Source organism: Apteryx mantelli, chromosome Z, assembly GCF_036417845.1.
Source record: "Apteryx mantelli isolate bAptMan1 chromosome Z, bAptMan1.hap1, whole genome shotgun sequence".
NCBI classification, from domain to species: Eukaryota; Metazoa; Chordata; class Aves; order Apterygiformes; family Apterygidae; genus Apteryx; species Apteryx mantelli.
This window is the reverse complement of record NC_090020.1, coordinates 67,929,268-67,939,198: the sequence shown is the minus strand read 5'-3', so window position 1 is coordinate 67,939,198 and position 9,931 is coordinate 67,929,268. Positions and strand designations below refer to the sequence as shown.

At 46.4% G+C, this 9,931-nt stretch overlaps 1 long non-coding RNA gene across 1 annotated transcript; it reads right to left on the bottom strand.

Moving 5' to 3' along the window:
- Positions 1-701: 701 nt before the first annotated feature.
- LOC136995402 (uncharacterized) lies at positions 702-2,286 on the bottom strand. Its single transcript, XR_010886982.1, has 2 exons — positions 2,199-2,286; positions 702-1,368 (listed from the first exon to the last, which is right to left on the bottom strand). It is a non-coding gene; the product is annotated as an uncharacterized lncRNA (long non-coding RNA).
- Positions 2,287-9,931: the final 7,645 nt, after the last annotated feature.

Genomic DNA, 9,931 nt, shown 5'->3' with positions numbered 1-9,931 from the left:
TATTTTAGAGAAATAAATGTTGGGCTCTAACACTATTATATGATTAATAGCCCTTTAAAAGTGACTAATTTATATTAAAACCCCAGAAATAAGCTTCTTCAGCTGGTGCAAAAAAAGATGCTATCAAGATGGCCCTTAGGACAAAAAAAAAAAAAAAATTGTTACAAGAAGTTTTCCTATAGAAAAAAATTCTTTCATGCAAAAATATATTCTTCTAGTCATATTCTTATATGACTGACATTTTGTTGGAACTTTTGGGAAGGTTTGTATATAGTTTATAAAACATCAGTGATAGAAATCACAGTTTTTCTAAATCTCACAGAAATGGTAGAAAGAATTGCCATTACAATACAATTGCCTGTTGGGGGGTACCATTGGAAATGCCTCTTCCCAGACTGCAGACCCAGATCCCAGACCACACTTTGAAAACTCCACTCTCCAAAACCAAGTGCAGACACTACATAAAAGAGGAGTTCAGTCAGTTAGGCTTTGCTACAAGGAAAAAGAGCAGAAACAATGCAGCAGAATGACAGAGGGGAAACAGAGACCCAAAATAAGACAGTTCATAATGAAAAAAATACCACTTTCATATTAGTACTTTCCTGTCCTCCATGGTGGTAGCAGATGACACTGACTGCACGCAGGGGACACAGGAAGAATGGAGGTAGAAAACAGGGTTGCTGGATTTGCCTATAACACCCTTTAAGGCTAACATAACCTTTATTCAAAAGTGAATTTTCTGGGTTAACCCATTCTTTGCAAGATTTACATTATTTTACGGGTAAATCAAACATTAAGTGAATTTGCAAGCATTTAACACTCACTTAAAATGTACAGAGTGAGGAATATCCTTGTGTTGAATTTACAAATGCTTTACACACCACAGTTCCAGAGAAAGGATAGTCCCATGGTCAAAAAACTGAACATCAAATGAATAAAGCTGACATTCATTTCTGGTTCTACCAAGGAAACTTACTGAAGAGTTGGGAAAAATCATTTATCACCTAAATTTTAGTTCACTGCCTATAAAAAGCTGCTAGTGCTTTTTTTTTTTTCTTTTCTTTTTGCTTTTTTCCCCCCTCCTTCCAGCCTGTCACTGGTTTTCCATTCCACTGTGAGATTTGAGGAGCAGGATTTCTCTGTCTCCGGGTATGACTACAGCTGTAGCAGAACCTGGAGGAAGACGCCAAGCTAGCCCGGCAGGGATGCCAGTCCATGCGGGAGAGCAGAGTTCAGCATGAAGGTAACTCTGCCAGAGTCCTGTGCTGCGGCACCTAGGTCACCTCAAGCACTCGAGTTGCGCTGCTGATTCCTGCTATGTTACACTCTGGAGATGCACCCCCAGGCTCCAGCTTTGCCTCCCGCTGCCTGGGAGGGAGGAGAAGATATTGCAGCAGGAAAGCAAAAAGTGGCTTCTCCACTTCAGGTCTGCAGAACAGCACAGGTGGGCCTACCATTACTGCCAGCAAAATCAGCGACGAGACCCTCAGACCATGACATTTACAAGGCTACCGCTATTGCTAGGGCAATTTCAGGGGCGGTCAGATCTCCACTGCATGACAGCTGTGAGCTATTTCCATGAGCAACTAAAAAAATCCCCCCAGCCTGCACGGGGGCTTTTTGTTCGGTAAAGCCTGTGAGAAAACCGCTCGGTGCTCCGTGCAGGCGCTGCAGCTCCCTTGGGGAAACCGCAGATAGGCATAGTTCATCTGTAGCTGAAGCAGCGTTTGTTGAAATTAATTAACCTGCCACTGCAGCCTTTGTAAGTCTCTGAAGAACCGAGAACTATTTTTAAAGCTTAAACTTAAATGCTCGTAGTTAGTTCCCAGCTAACTAGTGAGTTCCTAACGAGTCTTTCAATGCAGGGAAAACACGGTCGGAGTGCAACAGCAACCGAGCAGCTGCTCCACGTTTCTAAAGAAAGGGAGTTGCAGGACTCGTTGGTGCCGCACGGGACTGCAAAGACCATGGCACGGCACGGCACGGCACGCTGCTGCAGCTGCTCGCTCGCCCTTACCCGCCCCTGGCGCTCCCGGGCCGGGGCCCCACGGCGACCCGCTGCGCTGCGCTGCGCGGGCCGCGAGCGGCCGCCTCCCGCCACAGGCCGCGCCCGGGCAGCGCCCCGGCCCCCGCCACAGGCCGCCCCCGCCCGGCGCAGGTGCCGCGCGGCCGCCACGGCGCCCGGCGGGCAGCCCTACCTGCGAGAGCCGGCTGGCCGGCGGCGAGCAGCAGCAGCAGCAGCAGGGCGGCGCGCAGGCCGCCCCCGCCCGCCATGCCGCTGCCACGGCGGGGCTGGAGCCTCGGCCGAGCGGGCACCGCCGGCGGCGGCGCTGGGGCCGGGCCCGGGGCGCGGGGCCCGAGGCTCGGGGCGGGGCGGGGCGCGGCCCTGGGGAGCGGCGGCGGCGGCGGCGGGAGCCTCTCGGCGGCCGGGGTCGCCCGCCCTCCCCCTCTCCCTCCCCACGCGGCGCCGCGCAGACCCGCGCCGGAAGCAGCGCCCGTGTCGCGGGCGGGGCGGCCCCGGCCCCGGCCCCCGCGCCGCCAGGCTTTGCGCCCTCCCCCCCCCACTGCCGGAGTGCGCTGTTAAGCCCGGGGAAGCCCTTTGGTTTGCAGGCGAGGGGCCGCCCGGCCTCACCCGCTGGCGTTGCCCCCTCGCAGCCGCCCGTGCGGCGCTCCGCGGGCGCTGGGCCCTGGGGAGCCGGGCGTCTCGGGCCTCGTGCTCGCGGTGTCGCGCCGGGCTGCGGCCCAGGCCGCTCCGAGCCTCACGCAGCTCGTGAGGAGCTCGCAAGTGCCGACGGTGACGCGCTGCCCGTTACCTGGCTGTGCCCGGGCTTAGGCGTGTGACGGTTCTCCTGTGTCCACGGCCTCTGTGCTGGCTTTGCTGGCTGTCCCCACACTCACGTAGGTGAGCGTGTGGCAGCTCCCCAGGAGCACAAGTAATGGTGCGCAGGGGAAAGTCACACAGTCCTTCAAGAGGTAGGGACGTTCCTCTGCTCTCCAGCGTACAACAACAAAACCTTCTCACCTCGTTAGTACTAACTCAGCGTCACAGAATCGTTCAGGCTGGAAAGGGCCGCAGATGGTCTCTAGGCCAACCTCCTGCTGAAGCAGGCTCCACACTGAATGCAGACCAGGTTGTTCAGGGTTTTGTTGCTGGGGTCTTAAAAACCTCCACGGTCGGAGGCTTCACAGCCTCCCTGGGCAACCTGCTTCTAGGTTTGACTGTCCTCGTGGCAATAATTTTTCCTTTGTTTGAGCTAGGAACTGCCCAGTTTTAGTTTACGTCTGTTGTCTCCCGTTTTCCTGCTGTACACCTCTTGTTAATAGCCTGGCTCCATCTTCTCAGTGACCTCCTCATAGGTACGGGAAGGCTGCTCTGAGGTCCCCCAAAACCTTTCCTTCTCCAGGCTGAAGGAGCCCTGGTCCCTCAGCCTCTCCTTGCAGGGCAGATGCTCCAGCCCTGAGCATCCTGGTGGCCCTCCGCTGGACTTGCTCAGGTTTGGCAGCGTCTGTCTTGTACTGGGGAGCCCCAAACCAGAGGACGCAGTATCTCAGTGTGGCCTAAGAAGTGCTGAGTTGAGGGGGACACTCACTTCCCTCCATCTCCTGACTGTGCCCCTGCTCATACAGCCCGGGAGGCCATTGGCCTTTGTGGCTGCCAGGCCCCTGGCTGGCTCCTGTGCAGCTTTCTGTCCCCCAGAGCATTTCCACAGAGCTGCTCCCAGGCAGTCCCTGCCCAGCCTGGACTGCTGCCAGGGGCTCTGCCTTCCCAGGGATGGGGCTTGGCATTGGTCCTTGTTGAATTTTGTGATGCTCCTGTCAGCCCCTTTCTCCAGCCTGTCCTAGATCTGGAATGGAGTTCCTGTCCTCATGCATATTGACTGCATTCCCAAATTTGGTGTTTCCCACAAACTTGATGAGAGTTCGTTTTGGCCTCTCCTCCAGATGATTAATAACAATATTAAACAGGACAGGACCCAGTATGGACCACTCCACTTGGAACCAGCCTCCAGGCAGAGTGTGAGCCATTAACCACTACCCATTGAGCCTGACAATCTTGAGAATGAATAGCCTATGCTATTCTTGTGTTGTAGGAGAGAGTAATCTTAAACCTACCATGTAGGTCAGTAAACATTTCAACAGTGCTTTTTATGCATAAGGTTTTTTTGAAATTTGACTTTTGGACCGCTGTTTCTCTGCAGGTGCTATATGACTCAGATCCTTACTTGTAAAACTGATATACCATGATTTTTCTACTTAACAAAAGTATCTGAAGGATGGATAAATAAATTAAACTGTGTACACTGTTTAAATACTCTAGTGAGGGTGCTATATACCTACCTGGAAGAGACATACGAAATGGACATGTGACAGATAATAAACCTGGCACATGACAAGGCCATCTTTAAAAAGTCTCTGTAAAGAATACAAAGAAGTTTAAGAATTCTAGATATTCTATAACTCTGCATATACTCTTGTAATTTATAATTGTAATGTGAAAAGTGTTTTTCTTTTCAGCTTTCTTACTAAAGTTTTTCTTTGACCTAAATACAGTAGGTAAATACATAGTATTTGCCCCATTTTATAGAATAAATATGTGACAGGTAGTTAAAACAGGAGGAACAAAAAGTGATATGATTATGGCCTGTACAGAATCTAAATTAGATCGCAAAAGTTGTGCATTTCAAACCTCATCAGTGGTATCCTGTATTTGAAAGCACAAAGTTTCTGTTTTAAAAATCTTTTGAAGAGCACACTTGAACTACTTGCGTATAAGCCACTTATCATACTTGATTCAAATATGCAGACATACCCTCAAAGTTGCATACATCATCTGTGCCAGGAACAGCCTTGCAGTCATAAAAATTTTTCTGATATTATCAGCTGGCAGGATGCATTTTAATGTGTCTCAACAGGTCAGTTGTTTTTTTTAACTTGTTACTCCCCTTACACATGGAACTGGAATTTGTGAACTGAAATCAGACACTAAATAAGCAGAATAAGTAACCTAGATAATATTCCAAAACTGCAGAAATAAGAAAATTTGCAATGGAATGAATCTCTTTTCTGGGTCAGCCGTCTGGTTCTTCTCTTCCTTTGAGGTTTGTAGTCATCATTTAGTCTGGATTTTCCTTAGCAGCTTTTGGCAGGCTTTACATTTTTAGAATAGTGTACATGGATATGGGAGGGAAGGGGGAGACCATGTCCAGGGGAAATCGTAGGGAGTGATCTTCACCCAGATATCTTTTAACAGTTTTATTAAAGATTTCAAAGGCAGAGGCCTAATGAACTTCATTCTCTTCAGATTGGCACTCTAAGAAGATTTGTGAAACCCTGGAGAGGGAACTGTAGAAAAGCATCAAGAGGATCTAAGATGTGGACAGAAAGGACAAAAAAGATTTAACCTGGCATAATGATCCACAATGTGACTGAGGCTAGAAAAGCAGATGTATGTGGCAGGGAAACTGTGCTGCTGAGACAAGCCTTGGGAAAATTTTTACCTTTGCGCTGTCCTTATGTTACAGAGGTCTGACTTAACTTGTCCCCATTTAGGAGTATCTGGCTTCTCTAACCCTGTGCAGAGAAGGTTGTCATGAGAGTCCCTGGATATACCTCAAGAGGGACAGACCCTCTTACACTGTAGGCCTTGAGAAGTAATACTCAAAATTACATTAGAGAAGAGGTCATACTGAGCAACACATTTGCATGAAAGGAAAAACGTGGGTAAATGGGAGTATTCCATAATACAGAAGTGTTTGGGTGCTGAACGCACAGATATCAAAGGGAGATCAGGAAAGGGAGCGTAGGAGCCATGGTATTGCATGCAAGGCTAGTCAGGCCACATGCAGGATGCTGTGTAAGCTGAGGCGTTTCCATGCTGGATGGGATCACCAGGTGGACGTCTGAATTGAGAGGAGAAGAAAACAATGAGTAATGTGGTTGGAGATATCAAACAGGGCAGTTCTTTGTAAAAAAGAACTAGGCATTTCTAAAAATACTTCATGAATCATGTCATAGGATGAAATTCAGGAATATGATACATTTATTTTAGGGTATGTAAACTTAAAAGAACAAATCTATTCCATATTGTAGCTACACTGATACAGTCACAAAAATGTAATCAGTCAATTATTACATCAGCTGTAACTCTAGTGAGTAACTCAGCAATCACTGAACTAATATTTTCCTTAAGCTAAATAATACTTTTTAGTATGCTTATTTCAAAATTACCTCTCTTCCAAAGAAAAGCAATCTACTCTGACACATGTGAAGAGACTGACAGAGCTGGGATTGTTCAGCCTTGAGAAGAGAAGTCTTGGGAGGAATCTTATCAATGCATATAAATACCTGATGGGAGGGAGTAAAGACAATAGAGCCAGACTCTTCTCAGTGGTGCCCCGTGAATGGACAAGAGGCAATGGGCACAAAGCGAAGTACAGAAAATCCCACTTGAACACAGGAAGAAAATTTTTACTCTGAGGGTGGTCAAACACTGGAACAGGTTGCCCAGAGAGGCTGTAGAGTCGTCATCCTTGGAGATATTCCAAACCTGACTGGACATGGCCCTGAGCAGCCTGCTCCAGGTGACCCTACTCAGAAGATGAGTTTGGACCAGGCAGTCTCCAAGGTCCCTGGCCAGCCTCAATGGTTCTGTGATTCTGGAACTCAGACAGAAATCTCCATAGCACAGACTGAGGAACTCAATATAACAAATAGCAAGAGGCTAACGGAAAGGGAAAGGCCACATTTTGAGAAGAGCCTAAGTGACCTATAGCTCTAAGACCTATTTTCATAAGTCATTCAGGAATTTCCAAACCTGAGTTCTACTCACTTTCAGCAAGACTTAGATTTCCTCAGAAATGTAAGTCTGAATTTTTCTTTGTTTTCAAGCCTGTTGTCTGCAGTTCCTGGGTTTGTTATCATCTTTGGCATTTTTTACTCAAGGATTTCTTATGTCTTGAATGCATGACAGGACTTGTTTGCTTAACAAGAATCCTGGTCATTTGGTCAGACAGACAGAAATCCAGGATGTAAAGTGTTCTGTTTTCTGTTCCATCTTCCTCATCATGTTCAGCAGTCTTGCCCACAATGCTGAGCACTTCTGTGGAAGTGTGAAAAATTGTCCAGGTAATTAACAGATTCTTTCCTATTACTGATGAGATCTGCTTGTGTGCATCTGACAGTCTATCTGTCTATTCGTTAAAGTAGAATGCATGACATTACTGAGCATGTAATACACTACACATCAGTGTCTTTTTATTGGATTTTGTCGAAAAAAGGTTTCTCTGACAAGAAACAAGTTTCATTTGGTGCCAGAAATGACTGTAGAGATTAATTTCTATGTCAATTTTCAACCAACAATACTCCTTGCAAATTGCTGCAGCAGCCAAGACTTTCTTAGGGTTCCTGTAGGCTTTCATCCAAGTTAAAAACCCCTAAATCTCCACATCTTGCGAAACAACTTACATCAAATTTCTTTGGCTTGGGTTAAATTATGCTTAAATCCACAGTAGTGAATATGAAACAAACACTCAGAAGTCTTGATAATTCTAATGGGAAGAACTTAATGCTGGCTGGAAGTAGTCAGGAGATATCCTGTGCTGATCATGTAAATATCTCCACCTGTGCAGAAGAACAGCCTTCAGACAAAGCAGTAGTAACCCAATGTTTATTTCATTAAAATGGCATTTTTCTTCCAGTCTTATTTTTGATTAAATACTGTATCAGATGGCAAATATTCAGCTTGAATTTTCTGAGTGGAGTGGCAGACTAGTTGGCCAAGGCTTCTTAACATCTCAGATACAAATAAGAATTTATTGATGTACTCTGTATAGTCTTCATCAAAAACACAAAACTGCAGTGGTCCATACCGATCCCCAAAGAGCTTGGCCATAATGACACTAGAGGGAGTCCTGAGGCTGCAAGAAAATCTTTTTCCTGTAACAACTTCCTAAGTAGTGTCTTTTAAAAGAAAATGTTTTGGAAATACAACTTCTGGGGAAAATGAAGGAGCCATTCAATTCAAGTGGGACCAAACAATATTCAAGTTCTAAATTCCAAGTTTTCCAATGCTTCATTTAGCAACCCAAGTGAATTGAGAAAGGGCACTGTTAATAAGGACTTCATTTTTGCAATAAAGAAGGTATGTAAAGTCAGCATTCAAAATGGAGTAAAAAGTCCTTTATGCTATGGTTCTGGTAATTGAAATTAGAAGGGTCCTGTTCTGCAAAATCTGCGTTCCCCCTGTGATCCCTCATTGAAGACTTACAAGTTAGACCATGCGATCCTGACTTTTCAAACTGGACAGCTGAATTCTTACTGAAGTCAATAGCAGCTGTCAGCACTCAGCATTTTGAAAAGCAGGCTACATATTTGCAGTAAAAATAGGTTTTCCAAAAGTACATGAGCGAGCTGGGAATACTACTTACTTTGAGATGCCAGTTAATGTGTGTTCCTAAGCCATTTTAGCAGTCTGAAAATTCAGTTGTGATTATCTAAAAAGAAATTCATGTGCACCAAGGGCTGGCAGAGTTTATCCTGTGTCAGTGGGACTGGGAATACTGTTTGTGCTGTAGGATCATTCTGTGCAAGCCTAAAGCTAGGCAAGGCTCTGCTCTGTGTGAAGGAGGAGGGTAGCATTGGCATCTACTAAGGATCTAAAAAATATGTCCTTTCTTCCCTTTGGTAGCCCATGCCTCAGACCAAGACCCCTTAGCCTGACTCAGGTATTCGCCATACAACTCTTCTCTGTTCCAAGACTAGGCATCAGAGAATGAGTGCTCAGCTCTTGCTCCTCTCCTGGTGTTGGGTGGGCTCTGTCAGAGAGCTTTGAGATTGCATTCAGGAGCAGGTTTCAAGGAAGCTTAAAATCTTCCTCTTCTTCAACCAGAGTCTGAGGGACTCAATACAGGAGGCTGCAGCTGCCCCTGGGAGGAAGAGGTTTGACTGTTGGAAGACCCAGAGAAATAGTTGGTGGGATGACACTGGTGAGCAGTGGTGCCCTTTGCCTGCACAGCAATGGTGTGCCCTTGGGAAGAAGCTCCTAAGTGATAGTCCATGCTCAGCTGCTCATGTGGCCAGCCCAGGGAAAATCACCAGTGAAATAAAGTGGCCAGGCAAGAGGAAAATCACAGGTAGGTGGGCAGGCCACATACTGTGTTTTTTCCCTGGAGTTATCCGTGGGTCAAGGGCCTGGACATTTTCCTCCTTTTTTTTCTTCCTGTGGATAATAAAGCCCGTTACATCAGTGTGCAGCTGCGCACATCCACAGGCTGTGCGGTAACCTTCCTAATGAAGGACCTACAGTAACACCTCATGTTTGTGCCTGAATTACCATGGCTGCTCCATTACTAATGAAGTCTGTTCTTTCTGCTAATGCAGTACAGTGAAGAAGGATGTGTTATGAGGCTGCTGTGGTGTAGACTCTGCATTACCACCTCTTAGGATAAATGTTAGCAAACACAAGATGCTCCATACGTGGTCTTTCCTAGTTACAATCAAATATCGAAGTATCAATCAAAGTGCCAGAATTACTGCAATGGCTGGGCACTGTAGCAGTTTCACCCCTATGATAAGGACTTGGGATGCTCTCCTGATAGTCCTGAAGATGCTCCAAGAGCCAGTGTGGCCTAGTCAGCACCTTTGGTCTGGATGACACCATTCAGCATCTAACAAGAAAATGTAGGCACATCTGGTGCCTTTCTGGGAGAACAGATACTGTATGTGGTAGAACATCTTTAGATCACCACAGCTTATCCTTCATGCTGTAGCCTAATGGTTTCCAGAATGGGAACTTATAAAATCCAATAGCAGTATCAAATGGTGTTCAGTGATAGCAGCCAAATTTTTGAGTATCAGCCCAAATTGATTATGCATGAGAATCTGCCCATCTGGAATTGTTTATAAGCTGCCCTTCTTTTGCTTTAATTACAGC